Source organism: Pteropus medius, unplaced genomic scaffold (assembly GCF_902729225.1).
Source record: "Pteropus medius unplaced genomic scaffold, Ma_sr-lr_union100, whole genome shotgun sequence".
NCBI lineage: Eukaryota > Metazoa > Chordata > Mammalia > Chiroptera > Pteropodidae > Pteropus > Pteropus medius.
This window is the reverse complement of record NW_024351730.1, coordinates 18693863-18718100: the sequence shown is the minus strand read 5'-3', so window position 1 is coordinate 18718100 and position 24238 is coordinate 18693863. Positions and strand designations below refer to the sequence as shown.

Below are 24238 nucleotides of genomic sequence, written 5' to 3'. Positions count from 1 at the left end.
AACAAACATGGTGGCTTGGACAATCACAAAAGTTTGAAAGGAAGCCAGGAGCTCAGGCGAGGTTAATTGACAAGTTTCCTCTCCTGCATGAGACCAGTATGTCAAGATTGAGAAGGTGGCTATTAATCCGATGTGTAGAAACCAACACAGAGAATCAAAGAAAATAAGAAACAAAGGAATATTTTCCAAGCAAAGGACTGGATAAATCTCCAGAAACCAGTCTTAATGAAATGGAGATAACTGATTTACCTGATAGTTTAAAATAATGGTCATCGAGATGCTCACTGATATCAGGAGAGCAAAGCGTGAGCAAAGTGAGAATTTCAACAAAGAGATAGAAAATATTTTTAAAAGTACTAAACAAATCACAGTGCTGAAGAATACAATAATCAAACTGAAAATTTCCATAAAGGGGCTCAACAGCAGACTAGATCAAGTAAAAGAAAAGATTAGTAAACTCAATAACAGGGCAATAGAATTCATCAAATAGGAGAAAAAAGAAAAAAGTATGAAAAAGAATGAAGATAGCTTAAGGGAATTTTTGCTCCCCGTCAACCACTGTCATATGTACTTACATGGTTTAACTGCTTAGAACTGACTAGCCATACTGTAGGATCTAGAATTATACTTCTCAAGAGGTTGCTAAATGATAGGATGCAAACCAGAAATATGAGGAATTAAGTTCTAGTGGGGGCAACTTCGAGCGGTAGGAAATGGAAGATTGGAAAGACCTGTTCAGATCTATGCTTTCTTTGTCCTTCTTTTACTGGGCTGTTTTTTTTTTTTTTTACATCTCTTCAGAGATATTCTGCATGGCTATGCAGATGCATCTGCTGATTGCCTGGATGTGTTTATTTACAGCTTCTCATGAAGCAGTGGCTAGCCCAGTAATGCATCACCTTGCATTGCTTGCCATTCTCATGCCTAAGCAGCTGTGCTTAATCCTTGCTTCAATTTCTGTTTTCTGGATAGTTTCGAACTAGGAAACATTTAGAGCTTTTAGTTTATGGCCTCTGTTTTCCTCAGAATTATGCTCCTTGGGATATTTTATTAATTAATAAGCATTTTGATGTCAAAAAAGTAATAAAAATTAGAGTAGATGAGCTTGATAATTTACAACTCACCTGACTTACAAATAGATAAAAATTAACTAAATATCTAAGCTAAATTTTAATTGATTCACTTCTATTTAATGTTTTCATTTTTTATTTAATATCCAAATAATCAGAAACAAATTTAGTAAATTGATTTTCAGTACCTAGAGGTTCCATCAGTTATTTAGATACAAGTAAGTTTTTCTTCAGTTTTATGATATGATTAAAGAGAATAAGTCCTTGGGGTCAAAAGTATGGTTATAAATTCTAGTTCTATCATTTAAAAATGATGTGGCATTGATTTTCTGTTTATTCCTATGTATATTGCTTGTTTAAATGTGTGGTAGTAAAAATAGAATAATATGAACCCGTTGCATGTAACATTACTATGCAGATAGGTTTGTTTATAGAATTTATATTATTCTAAGTGTCCCAGGTTTATTCTGTCTCCTTTCACTCCTAGTTTGTCACATATTCTGTTTTCTCTTAATCAGAAACCCTTTTCTCTTCTTCACCTACCTAAGTTTCTGAATTAGACTGCAATATAAAAATACCCAAATATAATGTTGATTTCTAAGTCATCTGGGTAAGTCGGTGAGCCTATTTTTGCATCTATTTCCTCAAGTGTAAAATGCAAATGGAAACATTTACTCTCTCCTTATTCCATAATGATCTTTGAAAAGAATGAAACTATCACCCAAAGAGCCATTTTTAAGCACTTTGGAGTGGGTGCATCATGAGTAAAAGTACTATTATTCTATTTATTTTAGAACATTAAGAAAACAACAAAAATGAACAAAAGAATACAATTACTTGACAAACAATATGCCCAAGAAGTGAGATAAAAAAGGTGGAAAAATTAGAAATGTTGTTTATCCTCAGTGTAGTAAAATCTCATTTGTATTATTCTTTTTCACTAAGTCATAATATCATATAATATAATATAATATAATATAATATAATATAATATAATATAATATAATATAAAGATGATCACCAGACAGAATAGGAAAAAAACTATTAAACATGTTTTTAGCCCCCAAGAGCAAATTAGCATATGAATTTGATTCGAATATGTCCATTTTAACCATAATGGATATATTTTTCTAATACAGACATGTCTCTATCGACTAAGTGACAATTTCTTACGTGAAGATTGTTAAGAATTTAAATATATTTCTGTAAGAACGAAGGAGTTGGAATTTGAAATTTAGCAATGACTAAATTTGCTAGTCTTCGATACATTATAACTTAAATAAACATGTTTTTATGTTTTTATTTTTATAAATGTCCTCTCATGTCATTTCTTCTCTTCCCCCACTCTCAAAAAGTGTTTTGGGGTCAGGTAATTTATGCTGTGTCTGAATATGTATTTAAAATAGAAAGTATGTGGCAAAATTTCCAATTATCCACCTACCAAGAAGTTATTTAGCAGTGATTAAGAGCAGGGACCTTGGAGGCAGGCTGGCTAGAGTGTGAATCTCAGCACCCTCCTTTTAGCCCCAGCACCGACATAGTTGCTTAACCTCTTTGCCTAATGACATCTCATTTGTTAAAGGAGGATAATGATGATCTCTTTGTAACAGAACTGTTCTGAGAATTAATTTAGTTGAAGTCTTTAGAGAGCTTAGCACAGTACTGGGCACCAATACCGAACCATGTTGTAGCTTAAGGCAAGAAGAAAAATCAGTAATACTGTCTTTAACTAAAGAGCTTGTCTTTAATTTAAATGCTAATATTTTGTTCATCATGGATTTCTTTTTTGCATTAATTTTATTTTTCTTTGAAATATCACATCGCAATTTTATGAATTTTATTTACATAGTCTTTTGGCATCCCCTTACATTTTATGCCCAAGGCAAGTGCCTCATTCACCTCATCCTAGTCTCTGCCTAGTAGGTACATATTAAACACTCAATAAATTTTAGAAAATGTTAACATTAAGTCAAATAGATATAGGTTAATTATAAGTGTAGGTTATGAGTTGGATTACAGGGGGCTTTGTGAACATACAGTGGGGGGAAACCTTATCTAGTATAAGGATTCAAGGAAGGTAACCTAGAGGTATTAAAATACTAGACAAGACCTGAAGGATATATAAACTTAGGTAAAGAGGCAGGAAAGATGAGAGAATAGCTCATGGAAGTGATAGGTGAGAGGAAAAGCTAGGACAGAAGAAATTGACATAATCTAGTATGGCTGTGGCATAGAATGCCATGGGAACTTGAGTATAGGATTAGGAAAAATATTTAGGGCCAGATTAATGGTAGTTTATAAATAATAAGTACACTTAGAGATGGTTTTATGGGTCACACAGAGCTTCATGTTTAAAAGCATCCCATGTGTGTTTCCATACTCTATTCTCACTGTCCTGAAATTCTTAGTATTTTTTGAACCAGGGACCCCACATCTTCACTTCGTGCTGGGCTATGGACATTCCATAGCTGGTCTTATGTAGATTTTATCATCAAGGCCTCTCTACTAAAGTGATGAGACTAGATGAATGTTTAGAAGGATCACTTTTGCTGGCCATTTGGTCTGAGCCAACATTACCATTTGGAGGCAGTCGCACTCACCTAGGAGAGAAATACTGTGGCTTAATGTGAGAGACTGATGAAAAGGATGGAAAATGTATAAGAATACTCAAGATATTTAGAGAAAAGATCTCTAGGATATAGTATAGATTGGAAAAAAAAAAAAAAACAACCCGAAGTGCTACCATTCATTCATTTAAGTGTAATGTACTCATCTTTTTATATTTGCAAAGGGAAACACTAGAAAGAAACTATAAAAGTGTTTACCTGAGTGTAGGTAATGGTTAGAGGACAGAATGAATGGGGCATGGGTGGGAAACTTCTGGGTGTATGCATTTTTTTTTCTTTTGTAATATTTTTATTTTTGAACCATGTGAATACTTTGAAGAGTCAAAAGATAAACCATAAAATAAAAAAGAAGGCATGCAAAAGAGACATTTACAAAGCAGTCTGTGAAACTTGGTGATTGAATGTGAGGGTGGTAAGGAAGAGGTTCTTGAGAAGTAAAAAGTGGTTCTTGTGGTTGAGTCCCCACAGTCCACTCCACTACAAGCAGCTAGTCAAAACCAACGGTTATAATCCATTCTCCTTGTCAATGATTTGTTTAGAGATGGATTTGAGACCCAATCCCGGCAAACGTGATCCACAGGAAGATAGGTTTGGGGATTGTATTAGTTTTCTAAGGCTGCTATCACAAACTATGTGGTTTAAAACAATAGAACTGTATTCAGTCACAGTTATGGAGGCTAGAAGTGTGAAATCAAGGTGTCCCCAGGGATGGTTCCTTGTGGAGGCTCTGAGGGGAAATCTTTTCAATACCTCTCCTACCTCCTGATTTTACCCACAATCCTTGACATTCCTTGGTTTCCAGCTGGTTCACTCCAGTCTTTGCCTCCATCTTCACATGACCTTCTTTCCTGTGTGTCTCCTCTGTTTCTCTGTGTGTTCACATGATGTTCTTGTAAGGAAACTAGTCATTAGTTTTGAGGCCCACCCTAACTAAGAATTTTTTAAAAGATCTGTCTTTTAAAAAATATTGATATTTTGATCTTTATAGATTGAACATGACATGTTCAACAATAGAATCTGTAAAGACCCTGTTTCCAAATAAGGTCCCGATCACCTTTATGTTGGATGCAATTCGACCCACTACAGGGTTCTTCTGGAAAGCTTTCTCATTCCTAACGAGGAGATACTAGAAGACATAGTCTCTTTTTCTTTTCTGGATATTGTCATGTCTATAAGTGATGCCTGAACTTGCTACCAACACCTTCCTTGCAAATTCTGGGGACGAAGCCAACATTCAAAAGAAGACAATCCCAAGAAAGCCACAGTGAAGAAGAACTAGTACTAAAGAGAGGTGTTATGTGACATACAATTTTTATTGTCTAAGCCAGTTTTAGTCAGGATTTTTTTTCCTTTTTAGTCAGTAACATCCTAAGTAACATAATGACACTCAGATTCATTATTAGTCAATTGAATGTGTGGTAATATTCTATGGGAATACTGAAGGAAAATAGTTTTTTGGGAAAAGTTACAACTATGTATGTATATATATAAAGATACAATGACACTTATCTTCTAGAATAAGGTTACTTTTTCCATAAAAATATCTGATCAAATGACTTTGATTTATGGCCTTCTAGGCATGTGAAATTGGTTTGAGGACACTTTGATATGATGTTCAAGTTTTCTGATTTTATTTCCCAGATAGTGAAAAAGGAAATCATTTTTATTTTAGCTTTTACTTTAGTTTGTGCAATACTGGATCCATATGGGGCTCCTTTAATCTCCCATTAACCTAGCAAATACCTTTAAGATGTGTTGATCATTTCTACAGTTGGGCTTTCTTAATGGCTTAATGACTTTGACATGGTTTGGTGGTGATCTGAATTCTTTGTCTCCTTAAAATCATAAATAAAAATGGTATTTTTATAGAAATGATACTACACATTTAAACAAGGTACAGTGACACCAACTAATGATTAGTATAATTCTTAAGAACAGTGTATAATAATATCAATTTGTATGGCAAAGTTTGTTTTCATGAAAATACAATGGAAAACAACTTATTTTGACATGTCATAGTTGTTTTAATCTTTATTTTTGCATTTAAGTTCACTTCTGAGAACAATTAAGAGCAGTGAACACTGAATTTCAGTAAACATAGATTTGTACATTTTTAATGCTATATTTGTGCTGAAACTCATGTTTTCTTGCTTCTTCAGAGACTTTGTTCCATCAATAATTTTCTTGTTTTCCTCTTATCTTCAACATTTTACTTTCTTTTGTCTTTTTCATCAGTATATATGTATGTTTTGGTGTTGTTTATATTTATAAAATCCTTCCATTTACCTTTGCTTCCTCCATCTAATCTCTTTCTTTCTCTTGACATCCACTCTTTCATTTATTCAGTAAACATTTATTCAGTACCAGTTTTGTGGCTGGCATGTTCTAGGTTCTATGGATACAGTAGTAATAAAGCAGATACAAATCCCTGTCTGATGAAGTTAATGTTATAGTGTGTGGAGACTATAACATCATATGATAAAATAAGAATTAAATAAAATAGAATGTTATATGATGATAAGTGCTGTGGGAAAAAAAGAAAAGCAGAGAATGGATGCAGAAAGACATCAAGAGGGAGGAGTGTGCAATTTTATATTGGTCACCCAAGAAGACCTCACTGAAAGAGTACTAGGAGGATCAAATTACAGAGGTATGTGAAGGGAACAGTATTTCAAGCAGCAGGAAAAGTATGCAGAAAAACCCTGGGGCAAGATCATATTTGAGTTATTTGAAAAATGTAATAAGGCCAGTGTGGCTGGAACTGAGTGAGGGAAGCAGACAATGATAGAATTTGAGGTCAATGAATGGAGTAGGTGACAGATCATGTAGGGTCTTGTGACCATTTGCCAAGACTCTTGAGTGAAATGGAAGCTATTTGTGGGTTTGACTTGAGAAGAGATATTTTAATTAGTATATTCTTGCTGCTATGTGGTTAAAAAAAAAAAAAAGGACTCTAGAGAGACAAGTAAGCACAGTAGCAATTAGGAGCCTGTATTAACTGTCCAGAAAAGAGATGATTGTGGCTTAGATTAACGATAACATTAGAGTAATTGAATAAGGGTAAGATGTGGATACATTTTCAAGAAAGAACAGACATGATTTCTTGATGGATTTAGTATGGAGGGAATGCAGATGTCATTGAAAAAATTTGTTTACATGTGCTGAATTATCTTCTACCTCTTATTCACTCTTCAACTTGCTGCATTTTGAGTTTTTTTTTTCTTCTGTTTTTGTTTTTGTTAGCCCCTATGCTTCCCCTAAAACTGCTTTAAAAAATCATGAAAACTAATAGATGTTCCTGTCTTGATCTTATATGGCCACCTTGTTACATTTGCCACTGTTCATCTTCCTTCCTTCTTCAAGCTTTCTTTTTCTCTCAACCTGTGTGGGTCTCAGTTTTTCTTGGTATGACAATCTCTACTGGTCTGATTTCTTTCTTTCAGACTGCTAGATGGGCTTCACTTTTTTGGCATTTGCTTAAATGTCACTCTCTCAGTGAGGCCTTCCCTGAGCAACTGACATAAAATTGCAAACTCTTCTTTCTCTGGAAGTCTATATACTTAAGGGATTAATAAAATTATATTTCTCACTTTCATCATTAATCATTGCTTAGAGTTTTAAACTTTAGAAAATCATTTAATAATGTTAGGAGATGATATTAGCCTGAAATTTCTTGGTTTACTGTTGTCATTGTTTTACTATTGGAATATTATAATTGTAATACAATATATTACATAGTCTATGTATACGGACTCTTTACAATGAAGCCCTCAGATGGAATCTCTCGACTGAGTTACATTTAATGTTAATAATGGCCTATGAGTAGATGGTAAAAAGTGATACCAAATCATGTCTCAGAAATTAAAGAGCTATCTCTAATATAGATATTGGCTTTTCATTTTGCAGGGCAGAGAGCCCCTTATTAACTGAAGAACTATTGGTTGAGCGAGATACTTACCCTCTCTGAGACACAGTTTTAACTTTAATAGCTTTAAAACAGTTTAATGCGCAATACTATTATAAAAATTAAATTGTCATGTAAAATCTAGTTTGACAAAGAATTAAGTTCTTGATGATTTAGGCATTGCTCTAAGTGCTAGATGTAGTGATGGATAGGCTCTCCCCTGCACTCAATTAGATCGTAATCTGATTGAGGCTGTGGACCTTAAAACCAACCGTTACTAAACATTTTATAAGTATTCTGTTAAAAATTGATGGAGTCAGGGAAGGGATGAGTGATTCAGGGTTCTCCTTGAGAAGGTGATGCTTTGGATGAGTCTAGAAGTCAAGGTTTTATTTTCATAAGTCTGGAGATTCTGGAGATGGAAAACCAAGTTAAGAGAACATCATGCTCATTATGAATACTTATCTCATTCATATTGTAAAAAGCTCTGTTGAATTCAAGAAAGCATTTAATGAGGTTTCATGACTGTAAATAAAGATTTAGTTAGTGGCTTGTGCTATAAACTAGGAAATTTGAACCAAAGTCAGTGTTAGTACAAAGAATTCTAAGCAGAGGATTAATGTTATTATATTAATAATGTTAAAAGATTACTTTGGAAGCACTGAAGAGGATAAATTGGAATGAGGCTGAGCTAGAGAACAAGGAGAGATCTCATGATATAAACCAAAAAAAAAAAAAAAGATGATGAGGTCTGAATTAAAGAGCAGTGATAGAAATAGCATAAAAAGGAGGCATATGTAGGAGGTAGAAAAGACTCACTGCAGTGGCAAATTGAATGTGGTAGAAGGAAGCCTCCATGTTTCTGTTTTAGACCCTGGATGGATGACACCATTCACTGAAAAAGTAGGAAGTAGAGGAGGAGAAATGAGGGTCCAAGGTGAAGACCGTTTCTTTTTTCGATATGTTGCATTTGAGATTTTATGAAATATTCAGTGTTTTTTTAGATAAAGACACTTCTTTAACATGGCTCTCAAGAATGCATGATTCTTTCCCTTCTTTCCATTCTAGGCTCATGTGACCGTGTTTCTCATTGCTCTTGGCTGGAGCAGCATGGACCTTCTTTCTATCCTTTGTACTCATCACCACAGAGCCTTTGCATTTAATATTCATTCAGCTTGGATCACCCTTTCTTCTCTTTATTGCTTAGTTTTTTTTAACTCATATTTCATAGTTTAGCTTCAGATTAAATTCCTCGGAGAAGCTTTTACTGACTTTCTTAATAAAATCAAGGCCAGTAAACTTTCATAACATTCTGAGACCCTCAAGACTACATTCATTGTGGAAGAGGTAAATACTGAAAGAAAGATACACTGGATGTTGAGCAGCCAAAACACAACAGATTTCCTTACATTTTTTTATATTGTTCACCAATGTTTGTCAAGTCTCTGGGTTCCATGAATTCCTGGATCTATCCATATTATTGTTATTGCATCAGAAATTCAAAGGAAGAGACTGGATCTGAGAAAGATCCCAAGGGAAACAATGATAGGATTTGGTGAATGAAAGGATCTGGATATTATATCTAGATTTTTCCTTCTTGGTGACAAACAGGATGATAAGTAGTATTGACAGAAATAAGGGAATCAGGAAAGTGAGTTCATTTGGCAGGGAAGATGATTAAAAATAAATGTGAACATTGAGAAAAACTATAAAGGACTCCATGCTAGCTGTGAGACTGATAAATTTTAGCAACTGTACCTCTTTGTTAAAATTTAATAACAGCTTTATAGGTTTTTAATGATTTCTTTCTTCAGTGAGGTATATGACTGATTGACAAGGAAAGTCTTTTCATGCAATCAATGGCTGCCTTGTAACTTCCAACCTCTTTTTATCAGCCCTATTTTAGAAAATATTAGTTGAAAGAAGTCATATTAGGTAACAATTTTTTTTTAATCGACAGTAGTAATTAACCTATTAGGTAGGTTATTGTGATGCCAGTTATTAGGACACATTAGGAGCTTTATTGCACAGGGATGTGCTCAGTAGCCATGACCTCGTGTTCTACTTTTCTAAACATCTGTTCCTCAGAGTTCATGCATAATGTCATTACCTAATTAGAATCTAACCACATGATGGTTTTTTTTGTTAAATATAAAGTGATTATGATAAATTCTGACATAGGAAATCTAGGGACCTGACTTAAAGGAAAGAAAAGATTATCTTCAAGTTTAAGATTTTCGTTAGTGAGTAGATAATGCTACTTTTTGACCAAGTCTATTTTGTTAAAGAATTAAAGATTACTCACAGTTCATTTTTTTTTTTTAAAGAAAAAATAATATAGAAAGACCATAGGCAGGGCTATGACCTAGATTCCGTGGGATCCAGAAAGAGAAGGGTTCGCCACGATCTAGTGATCTTCCATAGAGTTGGTTCTTATGTTTCCACATAGTCTATTTTTCTTTTTTTACTAGTCCATGCACTATTTGCACCCTAGCTTATCGCCCAGTCATCCAGCTCTTTTACTCATACGGTCTTACACTTTTCCAACAAGTATTTATTAATTAAGTCATGATTTAGGTTCCCAGGATGGGATGTACCCAGGTCCCCCTTCACCTCTCTGGGAGAAGGATGGGAGACAGAGGAGAGGCGTAGTGGAGCCAATTTAGATCTTCCCAGTAAATGTGCCTTCTGCCCAGTGGTTGTCCCAGGCTGACACCTAGGATATGAGGCAGAGGGACTTGTATACATGCTGGTACCATTTGCACATGGAGATATCACCCCCTTTAGCAGTCATTGCCTTCTTACAGTGGTGGAGTCCAGGTAGTTCTGCCAACAGTTCTTGGTCTGGTTCTGGTTGAGGAAGTGGCTGTCAGAAGGGGTAGTCTGGTAGTTCTTGATTTTAGTCCTGATATCTCCTGCCATGTTGCTGACTCCTAAAGATGCCTCTGAAGCAGCTTGCAGCAAAATGTGACCCTCAGCAAAGATGCTTCCATCTGACTGCCCATGTAGTCTATTTAAGACATGGTAATGGCTATTTCCAAAGCTTTATTAACATTACATTCATTTATACATACACACACATATGCATATATATGTATATATGCTAATTTTCACTATTTTCCTGCATTTTGGTAAATGGTTCTTTACACAAGCGTTCAATGATAATACAGTCATGATAATACTGATTCATTTACTAAAATTTACCAATCAATATTTGGAGTAACATATTTTTAGTGAATTGGCATATTAAAATTCCATGCTTTTTGATGGCAATGTGGTTGAATTGCTATTGGAAAATGATCCCAAAGGAAATTGCTATGACCCTATAATCAGATTACCAAACTCTGATCCCTGAATATACATTCATTCAACAAATATCTATGAGCACTGATTGGAGAATAAAAGATATCAAGTAAACTTTATATCTCTGGCTTTTTCTGTTTAGAATAATTTTTACTAATAATTTATAAAACCATTCCTAGGGATTTGTGCTTTCATTATGTATTGTGATATTTTTTTCCCACCAATATTAGGCAACCCAGACCTAATAGAAACTAGAATAAAACCTAGAATTAATACAATCTAATACAGAATAAATTGATGTGTTCTTTAATATATAATCAGGATTATTTTTATTAATAAGTAGGAAGTTGTTATTGATTATTCATGAATTTTCCACATACTTACACAGACATAATACTGACATTTTTTTCCCTAACATTAACAAATCTACAATTCTGTATGGGTTCTCACAGAAACTATCATCATATTAGATTTTAAAACATTAAAAATCATTTGTGATTTCTTTAATTGTGGTACAGACTATTGGATGAGCAAATATACACTTATGAGAATATGTATTAGGTAAAGTTTACCTTAAATATAAATTATTTTTACCCTAAGATCTGGCTATTTTTACAAAAATTGATCTCAGGAATATTTGTCTGAACTATTTCCAACTTGCATTAATAATAGATTTAGAAGAAGTGAGGAGGGTAAGAGAATAGCAAGGTTATTCCAGGGGTCTCAACAGTTAAATGACTCATAAAACGGATTCTTTCCTACACATGTTCTTACTCATTGCACATTGCACACAGATGATTCTAATCACCATTAGTCAAATCACCTGATGCTTCAATTACCTTGGCTTCAATGAGCACATTCCAAATGCCAGAGCACTCATATATGTACTCTGATAATAGACTTCCAATTAAGTTATCTTTCTCTGGAAACTTATTATGGCAGCTCAGTGAATATAATATCATTAGCGCCCTTATATCATCATAGCCTGGGCAGTTGCTGACACTGCATGAATATAACGGCTAAGCTATAAAAGTAGCTGCTCAACTACAATAGCCTTAAAGTTACCAAAAAAAGAAAAAAAAGAAAAAAAAAACTGGCTATAAGTGCTTGTTTACATATATATAAAATGTGTCAGTGTGAATGTATACTTTATACATGTGTGTACAAATAAGTCTTTTGTAGAAAATATAGATGGAGGAAATGAGTGTGATACACAAGGAAAGCACAAATATCTAGAAAGAAGATAAATTATTAGTAAAAAACCTGCCTTATAAAGCTCATGCAACTTTGCTACCAAAAAATGACATCAGTTATAGCTATGGTCAGTATTTCTGTAACATGGAGCACTTCCAGACTGAATTATGCCTTCTAAAAATATTCTGTAAGGCAGTAATCCTCAAACTTTTTGGCACCAGGGACAGGTGCTCCTATGAGAATCTAATGCCTGATGACCTGAGGTGGAGCTGAGGCAGTGATGTTAGCTCTTGGGAGCAGCTGAAAACACAGATGAAGCTTTGATCCTCCCCTTCTGCTGTGCGGCCTGGTTCCTGATAGGCCCCTAACCAGTATTGGTCTGCAGCAGGGGGTTTGGGGACCCCTTATAAGGTATGCTGTCTCCACATGGAAATTGGGAATGAAATTAGGACATTAATTTGAAACTCCAGGAAAATTATAAAAGAATTTTTGAGAATGACTAAGCTCTTACTCTGTAATTAGATGTACACACATTTTTCTAGAAAGTTAAGCATAAGGTTATATAAAAATTACAAATGTTATTTATGAGATTCCATGTAAGTTGGAATCCCTATTCTTATTAATTAATTTATTTAACTCTTTAAGGAACTGGTGAAAGCCACTAAGAGAATAATCTACTTTATCTAGACATTATTTCTTCTTAAGGTGACAGTAAAGAGCATGTTAACAGGTGTCATTCTACCTGGAATCTTGTTTTTACCATTTATCTTTGGCATATTGTTTAACCACACTAAGCATCAATTTTTTCATTTATAAAATGGACATTAAAATAAGCACTTCCCCCATAGAGTTATTGTGAGGATTGAGTAATACAGTACATATAAAATGTTTAGCAAGGTGTCTGGAAAATAGTAAATACTTGATAAATGATAACCTATTTCTGTGGTTATTGATATTTTAAATTATTCTTAAATTTTCCAAGTTACACTGATTCTTTTTAGTTGTTCTTATATAAAACTTGCCTGTGCTGATTTGTTGCAACTTAGAGCCATTATTACAATTTGGTCTTTACTTTTATATGTTCAATATTTTCCTTAAGTATTTATCAATTGTATTAATAAGGGAAATCACTTCCCATACAATGTGTGTTTTACCATTTTATTTTTTCATGGGTTTGTTTGTCTATTTTTATTTTTTGGAAGCTTAATCTCTTCTTGCCTACATGTTCAGTTCCTTTGTTCTTTGCTGCCTGACAACAAAATCTCTTCTTGCCTACATGTTCAGTTCCTTTGTTCTTTGCTGCCTGACAACAAAAGGAAGGGTACTTAAATGCCTTTGGGAGGGGAATGAGTACCTTCCTAATTGATGTTTTCATGTTAAAAATAAATTGTCAGACTTCTACTGTCCCATCCTCCATAGAAGTATGGACTCCAAACACTTCCAGATTAAAACGTTGACCTTCCTCTCTGCTGCATCAGTTTCAATGTGTTCTTGTGCCTTAAGACATGTGTGTATGTCTAGTTAACCATTTCATATCCAATATGTACTAATAAAGTAGGCTGTACTTTAACTTTTCTCCTGCTGTTTATATTTTATGTGATTAAATATTTTAGGTGTTTCTAATCAAAGAAAAGAGACTGTACGGTAAGAATATTTAAGATAAAAAACAATTCCAGAAATTAACACAAATTCTCAAAAGCTGAGACTAATTTTATACCATTGTTTTCTTGGACTACTAAACTATATCCAAAGTATTTATTACATTTTGGCAGACTCTGCTCGCCCTACTTAAGATAAAGAGGTTTTCTAAAACATCAGACTGAATATATTTATACACAGTCTAATAATGTAGAAGTGCCATGTTGCCAACTTGTTTGTCGAATATCTTTACCATATGCCTTAAAACATGGCACAATCCTGCTAAATCAGAAATTCCTTTCATTATGGACTACAAAGGAGATATTGCAGTGCTAGATCATGAAATACTCTTATCTGTAGGAGAACATTCTCTCTGCTGTAATTAAAGACACTATTGATTAGGGGGTCCTAATGCTAGTCATCGTGGTTGAAAATTCTACAGTTAGGAAGATGATGACTGTCACATTGGTTTCTGCAAAACTATCATACTAAAAACATGGTGTTTGATTCATTATTCTGTGAAAAGGGCATTTCAAGAAAGCTCTATGTGGAAATCAACTGCCTATCATTGAAATCAGGGGAAATGGTGTGCAGGAATCAAAAGAAGCTGTTTCCTCAACAGATTTGGCTTTCATGCCTTGTATTTGACTTGTGCAGAACATGGAGAGACAAAAAAAGTGTAGATCCCAGTGGGCAATTTCTTTTTTCAACTATTTTGTCAGTAATAAATTAGAACTCAATTCCTTTCAGCATCAGCTGTCTGAATGTTATAGGGCATGGCAGTACTCTTCTTGGGACTAGTAGAAACATACTTTACCTAATCTTGATTTATGCCCCTAAATTTGTAAAGGAGTGGCCGTCACTCTGCTGAATCCTCTCATGCTCTCTTCGGTGCTCATGCATGAAAGTCTGAACTCTGGCTAAATTCTCCCTGTGGCCATACAGTATATGGAACATCTGACTATTATTTTAAAAAAAATAGTGGGATACCAAAATAATAGAGAAGCAGGCAGAATCCTTTTCTGAAAGCAATATTGAATGTTGATAATAAAGGAAAGAAAATTATTTTTGAAGTCAATTTAATTTCAGAGGACTTCTCTTTATATTTGACCTGTATTTTCAGATGGTATGGACCCGCGATGTTGGATTTATTTCATCTTCATAAAGATGAAGGTGAGGTAATGGAATTCACCGAAAAGCACAGAAGGCAAGCATGAGAGAAAGGGCAAATTGGAGGCTTGTAACTGGATCATTAAAAAGTACCAAACTTAACCTTCCCATGGAAAGTTTTCTAAGGGTCAGAAATCAGTGAGGAAGCCCAAGATTCTGATAGGAACTTGCTGTGCAACCTTGAGGGAAAAAGGCAGAGGATTGAATGCATCCTCTGTAGAGACCTTGATAATTGATATCAGTTCCAAAAAGGAAAAAATATTTCTGACTTTGGATGTTTTAAAATCTAATTATAAACAATTAAAAAAAGGAAATTAGAAATAGAGTAATGATTGCATGCATGTGTACACACACTGTCTAAATTTTTGTATACATGGCTATACAGGTAGTGACCAACAGAAGTCTCTGCCGGAAACCTTGGTGTCAATTTTAATCAGTCAAGAAGTTTTTGTTGATTGTTTCTTCATAGTTCTTAAATTCATTTCTACTTCTCTCTAATATTGCCAGAATTCCTTTAGAGTACCAACATTGCCTCATCTGGATTATTGTAATAATCTAACTGCTTGCTGCCTGCTAGCAACCCTACTTCTGACCCTTTCTGTACATTATAGCTGGAGGGGCTTTTTTTAAAAGTGCTCATTTGATCATGTTGCTTTTTCATTTAAAATTCTTACTGTCTGTCCATTGTCCTCAGAATAAAATCTAACTAACTTCTTAGCATACCACGCTAGCCCCTCCATTGTTTGGCATCTGCTTACCTCTGAGATTTATCTTTCTTACTCTCTGGTTCACTGTATACAGGTCCATGAATCACCATGCTTTTACCTCTGAGCTTTTTTGTGGGAATTCTTTCTCCCTCCTTTGCTTCAAACCGAGTATCTTTACCTCTGGGCAGTCTCTTTCAATGCCTCAAGACTGTGGGTCTCCCTCCCGTGTGTTTTCATAGCACCCCATGCTTACACCAATTGCATCATAAAACTACTACAATGGAAACACCCTGTGAACTAATCTGTTTCCCTCAATAGACTGTAAAATTCTTGACAAGATCTGTGTCTTGTCAATTTTTTATGTCCTCCTACATGTTAGAGAATATTTATTGAATGAATAAATTGAAATAATAAATGAAATAATTGTTGAATCAACCTATTCATAATATAGTCAGTCAACAGATTTTCTAGGCCAACATACAAATTGTGAACTATACTGAAATGGTCCCTGCTTTCATGGGCTAGTGAGGAAGAAAGTGAAGATAAGACAAGAATGCAGAGTACTGGAGAAAAAGAGAAGTGCAATGGAAAATAGAAGCAGATGGAGGGAAGGCCCTCAGGAACTTCAGGGCACCATGGCATATTCTTAGGAAAGTCTCCTAACTGGGTCTGAGGGAACAGGCACAGCTGTGGAAATATCTTTTGTTCTTAGGAGACTAAATTGGACTAATGTACAATTATCATGGTTTTAAAATAAGATATGTGAACACTGCATCAATCTATGGGCATTTACAATGAAACGGAAAAAGTCACATCTGCACTATACTCTGCTTAAAGCCAATTTATATAAAATTTGTATAAAATCCTGTTTACTTGCTTTTTTTTGCTGTGTATAATTTGAAAGTAACTTGTTTCTCAAATAGGGTCAAAAACCTTTTTAATTGGATTTCAACTTTGGCTCACAATTTCTGCCCTAGGGAAAGTGATAATGTGGTTACAGTCCTCCTTGCCCTTTTGCTGGAAGTGCTATCTGGTACTTCCTAGAACTCTAAGAACTCCTGTGTGACCCACCCTAAGAACTGGTACATCACAACAACTGTGGGAACTTATGAACCTGGGTAATTGAAAATTCCCAAGTTCAGATAGAGGGCTGTGTGCAGTGCAAATAGTATTTGGATTTGGTATTACATTTAACAGGAGTAAAAGGCCTGTGAAATCTGATGAATCTTTATTTCTTAGTATCCTGAAATTTCTATCTCATTGGGATAAAACAAATTGCTGTATTTTCTGCCTTAGCGAGATGAAGCATCGTGGCATGTCACTGGTTAAGGGTATGGGACCTGGAGTCAATCTGCCTGTGGTTGACTCTCAGCTCCTCAGTTCCTAGCAATGAGACCTGGGTGAGTTGCTTATTGGTTTCAGTTTCCTTGTTAGTAGAATGGGCAATAATGGTATCTGTTTTCTTTAGGGTTATTTTAAAGATAAATTGGTAAATATGTATAAAATATCTAGAACAGAGTCTGGTACAAAAAGAATATCCAGTAAATATTAAGTATTGTTATTGTGGTTGTTGCTGCTATTGTTGATGTTGTTACTGTTGTTATTTGTATATTTCTCAATTTAGCAGTCCTACCATAAAGGCATCAGGAAAGGCTTTTCTATGGAAATGATCTATAAATGACAGAAGGAGGGAAAATCTTTTCAGACAGACCTAAGACCAGATGGGAAAACATAGAGACAATAGAAAACGTGGTGTGCTCAAGAAATGGAAAGAAACCCTGTCTAGCTGGCATGTCTGGAGCAAGGAAGAAATTAGCAGGGCGTTGAACTCAGAGAGGAAAGCCAGATCTTTGAACATGGTCTTGGAGATGATGTTCAAGGATTTTGTCCTTCATTCTAAGATTAACGGGCAGTTTTGACATGTTTTAAGTAACAATGTTGGTAAATAACAGAATAGCTAGGGATTGTGAAATCTTATCCTAAAGGTTGAAGAGGGGGATGTGATTTGATAGAATGGATTAGGTGTTTGTACCTAAAACGAGAATTGTTGATGTGTCAATTGTGGTAAGTCTTCAAAATTGAGGCTGTGAGTTTTGTTTGAATTTTTGAACCAATATAGAGCCACTTGAACTATCTGAGAGGCAAGGAACATGAGAGAAGAGTATAAAGAATCTCTTGATGAACATACTTAGAGAAGGCTGCACCCACAGAAGCCACTGATACTATTAAATACAAGTTAATTGTGTTAAACACAGCATACACTGCTAAAAGGGAAGAAAGAAACTGTTACCTTGCAAAAACAAACTTTTTCTATCACTTAAGGTGTAACATAAGTATATAAAGAAACATTTTATGAGTTATATTTTTTTGGACTCTCCTTTGTAACTTTTCATTCTAACTGATATAAACTGAAGTAAAATATAAAAATTTTAATAGAATTTCACTTATTAAGACCCAGCCTGTTTTGGAGAACCAAGAGCTAGGGGTTTAAAAGTAAACTCTAGAGCACACATAGTTGATTTTTTTTTTCCAATTTATAAATGATTTTAATAGAGAATATAATCACCATTCAAGTAATTCTCTTCATCTAACCCCCAAAATACAGTCATACAGGCGTATGCAAATCCAAAAGCAAGTGGGCTTTCCTTATTCTGAAATAGAAAGCTGCATATAGCTGAGGGTCCCACAATTTGTAGTTATCACAGGTCTCCATTTGGGCTTGGCTCTTTCTTTCCGTGACTATGGCACCAGGCAAACCCTACTCCTGAGTCTTTGTTTCTTTCTCTTCCAAGTAGGGGTTGGAAACGGTTTTCTTAAAGGAAGATTTTATAAACCTTGGGGAATAAGACCTTTGTGTGAGGCAAGAGTGGCGTATGACTCTGTAGAAGTAGAACAAGGCCATTAAGGCTCTGTAGAAGTAGAACATCCAACAGTCAGCCCTTCTTCTCTCCTCCTCAGCCTGGCGTCTGCATCCTCCACCCTATATTCTGTCCCCTGTGCCAGCCTCCAGCCTCTCTTCTCTGCTGTCCTTTTGATTGTTCATTATGCTCATCAGTCACTTTATTTATTTATTTTTTAAATGGTTATGTTAGATGAGATCGGGAACATTCAGAGTGATATGGCTGTAAACTTTGGGTGGTGAACACACAATGCAGTATACATATGATGTATTATTGAATCGTACACTTGAAACCTATATGATTTTATTAACCAATGTCACCACCCCAAAATTTAATAAAATTAAAAAATGATAAAATTTTTATGAGAAAAGGAGAAAAAAGAAAACGAAATAAAATCCATGTATTATTCCACCACTTAGAGATAATCACTGTTGGAGTTTTGAATTTTTTTTCTAGGTGTATATATGTATATCTTAATATATGTGCATGTCCAAGATAGCCAGTGAGAGCTGAGTATTGAGAATTTTCTGATTCTGTAGGAGTGTTGCACCTCTGTATCAATTTTGTACTGCCAAGCAACAACTCTGTTTCACAACTCTGTAGGCATAGATGATAACTTGTAGAAAAATTATAGTAGCACAAATAGTGTTTTCCATAAACACAAGTGCATTTTATCTGGTAGATATGCAGTTGCTTTCTGCCTTATGCAAAATATAAGCTTAAACATTATATAGCAAAAAAAAAAAAAAAGATTTTTATGTGTCTATCTCTCCACCAATACCACATAATCTTATTATATAATTCTCAAAATGGGGTAGGTTGATTCCTCTCACTTTATTCTTTTTTTAAAAAATTGTTTTAGTTATTTTAGTTCCTTTTCCTTTTTATATAAGTTTTTGAATAACCTTTTCTATAACTACAAAAACAATCTTGCTGGAATTGTAATAGGAATTGCTTTGAACCTATATGTCAATAATCAGCTGACACACCACTACCTTCAAATGACAGAAATTCTTACTGAAGACAGAGCTGCTATTTAGGTATGATAAGAACTTATATAAGATATGAATAATTTCCTCCTTAGCTGTTTTATAAGAATTGGTATTCTAGAATAGCCTCTAAAACTAAATTGAAAGAAATAGGTAAGAGGAAAATGGAATTTTCTCTAGTTTGCCAGGTTCTCGATGCTGATTTCAGTTTTGAAATGCCTATCTTAGTGCCAATTTTTCAGATTCAGCTCCCAATCCAATATCGGACAGGGACAATACATTTGAAGGATAAAACATTAATTTTTGTGAAGGGAGGCATTGGAAAGACAGTGCTTCTTGGATTTCCCCGCAGGAACAATCAAATTACATCTCTTATTTAGTTTTTCGTAATTCTAAACTTAAATTGGAGGGAGCGCATAGATTTTGCAAGGCAGTGTCCTTGTTTTAGTGTTATAATGATGAACCATGCTAAAATAATGAGAGTTTCCACTTCATTACATGGCTGTTTTGTCATTTTTAACATTCTGCAGAAAAGGTATGGGACATATAGCATTTAAAAGAATTCATTGCATCCTTATCTGACTTCCAGAGATCCTTTGAAGCAATTATGGGGTGGCTTTAGTGTGAACCCATTGATTAAATTTTAATTTTAATGGGAACCAGTGAAATTTTGATACTTTGTTAGCTATTTAGTATTTTTAAGAAAAAATGTTTTTATTCATCACTAATTATATTTAGTATATGAATACTTTGTATTTTTGATCATTAAAGTATAATAAACAGTAGTTAATTATGTACAACAAATGCCTTTTTAGCTATAATGATAATATAATCTAGGTATTCATACTTACTGGAAGTTTATAATCTGTAATGGACCATGCACAATAAAATTATGAAATTATATTACTTTATGGTTTTATTAACCAGCTTTTTTTAATTGAAAAAATAATTTATTTGTATGGTAAAGAAATTCAGACAGTGCAAAGATTATACAATGAAAGTAATTCTCTCTATAGACTCAATTCTCTAATGTGGATAGATGGCTGTAGGTCAGACTGCTATTTATAGTATTTATGTGATAAAAAATAGTTTAAAACCTCACTAACTCACACTAACTGAAAGAAAGTTCACTGCAACTTGATGTAAAATAAAGCTTTATGATTTGGGGCTATAATGAGGATAGAACAGAGTATTTATTTTAAAGTATCTATTTGTGCTTTACAAACAGATTTTATCCATCTTAATTCTTTTAAAGTAAAGATATTGATACCTTGGTGCTTTAAAAATAGTTTGCTGTTCTTCACAGTTAAGTATGCTATATATTTGCCATGCTTACAATATTCTTTGTTTATCAGATTCCATCTTACAGAAAACACAAAAGTAAATTTTAACTTGAATTCCTGTATTGCATTCATTTCCATTCATATATCACACATTTCAAAGTACTGAACTTATATAAATGCCTTGCTATGTTTCTATTGAAGACTGTATGTGTTACTTGTAAAATACCTGTGGAAACATGAAGACTCATAATGTATTTCTTTTTAAAGATTATTAGGTCTTTTGAGTATGTTATTTCATCCCAACAACTTCCTCTGAGGTGTATATAGAAAGCATTAGAATGTTAATCTCTAAACTAAGGCAGTTATTCTTAGGGGATATTATTGGGGTATTATGATTTGGAAAAGACATCTATAAAGAGAAATAAACTTTGATGGAGAAGATAAAAGTACAGAAGGAAGAAAATGTAGGGTAAATTATAGAAGTAATATTTTATAACTCAGTGACACAAAGGATAGTGGGAGGAGGCAATGGAAGTATACTCTTATAGAGTTCTTACACTGTTCAAAATGATCTGATATTGCTGGAAAGTAGACAGTGATACATTAAAGGTTCAAGGTGCAAATATAAACCCTAGAGCAACTAATAAACATATAAAATAGAACAGGACAAATGATGATGATGATGATGATGATGATGATGACGATGACGATGTAATGGTGAAGATGAAATATTTTTAAATACCCTCAATTAATACAATGGAAGCAGGAAAAGAAAAAAAGGAAGCAAATAACAGATGGTCCAAAGAAAATACAGGAAGATGATAGTCTTAAACTCAACTATATTGATAATTACATTAAATAAAAATAGTTTAAATATTCCAATTAAAGTCAGAGATGATCAGGCTGATTTTTTTTTTTTTTTAAAGAAAGAACTATATGCTTTTCTTAAAAAGAAAAAAACGCTTTATATATAAAGACACAGAAGTAAATAACAGAAAATTTATGTTGGGCAAAACTTAATTATAAGAGAACTAGAATGTCCATAATAATAATAGATAAAATAGCCTGTAGTACAAAAATATTTCTGATGATTGTTCATAGCAATGAAGCCATCAATTTACCAAGAAGACATAAAAATCTTAAAACCAGACACAGTTTATAACAAAAATTCGAAATACATAACACAAAAACCAAAGATGTGAAATAAGATATAGATAAATCCACAATTGTAGTTGGAGATTTCAACACTGTTCTTTGATTAATCAATAGAATAGGAAGATGGAAAATCATTGAGATAGAACACTTGAACAATACAATCAAGAAACTTGACCTAATTGACAATTATGGAATGCTGTACCCAATGACAGCAGATTATACATTTCAAGTATACATGGAACATTCACTAAAATACCATGTGTTAAGTATAACAAGACTCTTAATTCTCTTAAAACACACTTAATATTTTTGAAATCACATGTAGTATGTTCTTTGAACACGAGAAATATAAAATAAAATTATTTAATAGTGAAAAAAAATTTCTTTATATATTTATGAAAATCCTCAAATAGAAAAAAAATCACAAAGAGAATTTGGAAATGTTTTGAACTGAAAGAAAATGAAAACACAATATATTATTTTTTATAAAGTCAAAGCAGTGCTTAGTGGAAAATTTAAACTTTAAATGTTTATATTAAAAAAAGGAAAGAATGTCTAAAATTAATGGCCTAGAAAATAATAAAGAGAGGAAATTAATGAAATAGAAGAAAATCTATAACACTGTAAGTTGGTTATTTGAAATAATTAATTAATTTGATAATCTAGCCAGATTTAACAGGGAAACAATAGAGAACAAATGACTGACATCAGAAAAATAACAAAAATAAACTCATAGACACATAGAACAAACTGATGGTTGCAGATGGGAGGGGGGATGGAGGGCTGAGTGAAAAAGGTGAAGGTGTAATAAGTACAAATTGATAATTATAAAATAGTCATGCAGATGTAAAATACAATATAGAGAATCTAGTCAATAATATTGTAATAACTATGTATAGTGCCAGGCGGGTACCAGACTTATTGGAAAGATCACTTAGTAAGTTATATAAATGTCTAACCACTATGTTGTACACCTGAAACAAATATAAGATAATATTGAATGTCAACCATAATTGAAAAAACAAGTTTAAGCAAAATCATAAAAAGACGAAAAAGAAGATATCAATACAAATCCTACAGACATTAAAACAATAATTAAGGAATATTATGAACAACTTTATGCCAATAAATCTGATAAATCAGATATAATGGACAATTTCTAAAACTTGCACAATAAGAAATATAAATCTAAATAGTTTTATATCTTTTAAAGAAATTAAATCGATAATTATTAACTTTCTCACCATCTGAATGGTAGCTTCTGTGATGACTTCTAAACATATATGGAAAAAGAAATACTGTTCTATAGAAATATTTCAGAAAATAGAGAAGGGAACATTTTCTAAACTCATTTTATGAGGTCAAAATTATTTTTAATACCAAAACTAGACTGAGACATAAAAACTACTAAAGGATACTATCTCTTATGAACATAAATGAAAAAAAAATCCTTAACAAAACCTATTTAAACAATATGTGAAAAGAAAATACATCATGACAAGGTAGTCTTTGTCCTAGGAATTTGAGCTTCTTTAAACATTTGAAAATCGACAAATGTAATTCACTAAGTTAATAGAAAAAGGAAAATTAACAATATAATCATCTCATGAAATGCAGAAAAAGCATTTAACAAAATTAAATAACCATTTATTATGAAAACTCTCAACAAATTAGCAATAGAAGAAATTTTCCTCAGTCTGACAAAGGACATCTATGAAGAACCTAAGTGAAAGCTGGTGTTGTTGCTGACATATTGAATGCTTTCCTACTAAAATAGGAAACAAGAAAAGTATGTCTCCTTTTACCACTTCTATTCAGTATTGTAGTAGATGTCCTAGCTAGAATAATAATTAAAGGAAAATAAAAATCAAACAGATTTCACAGAAAGAAGTAAAATCATTTTTATTCACAGAGAGCGTGTGAATAAAACACATACACACACACATACATACATACATACATACATACGTGTATATATATATATATATATATGTATATATATATAATCCTAAAGAATCTATAAAAATGCAACTAGAGCTAATGTACTTAGACAGTTGTAGAATATATGGTCAGTATAAAAAATCAATTTCATTGCTGTACATATGCAATAAACAATTGAAAATGAATAAAAATACCATTTACAAGGATACTAAAACAAAATATTTGGAAATAAATGTAAAAATATATATAAATCCTATATACTGAAAATTATAATATATTACTGAGAGAAATTAGATTCAAAGTAAATGGAAAGAAATACTATGTTCATGAATTAGAAGACTCAACATTTTACAGATG

The 24238-nt window shown here is 33.3% G+C and overlaps 1 pseudogene; it reads right to left on the bottom strand.

Annotated features, from left to right (window-relative positions):
• Positions 1–10263: 10263 nt before the first annotated feature.
• On the bottom strand, positions 10264–10523 carry LOC120587953 (cytochrome c oxidase subunit 6B1-like; annotated as a pseudogene).
• Between the last annotated feature and the right edge of the window lie 13715 nt (positions 10524–24238).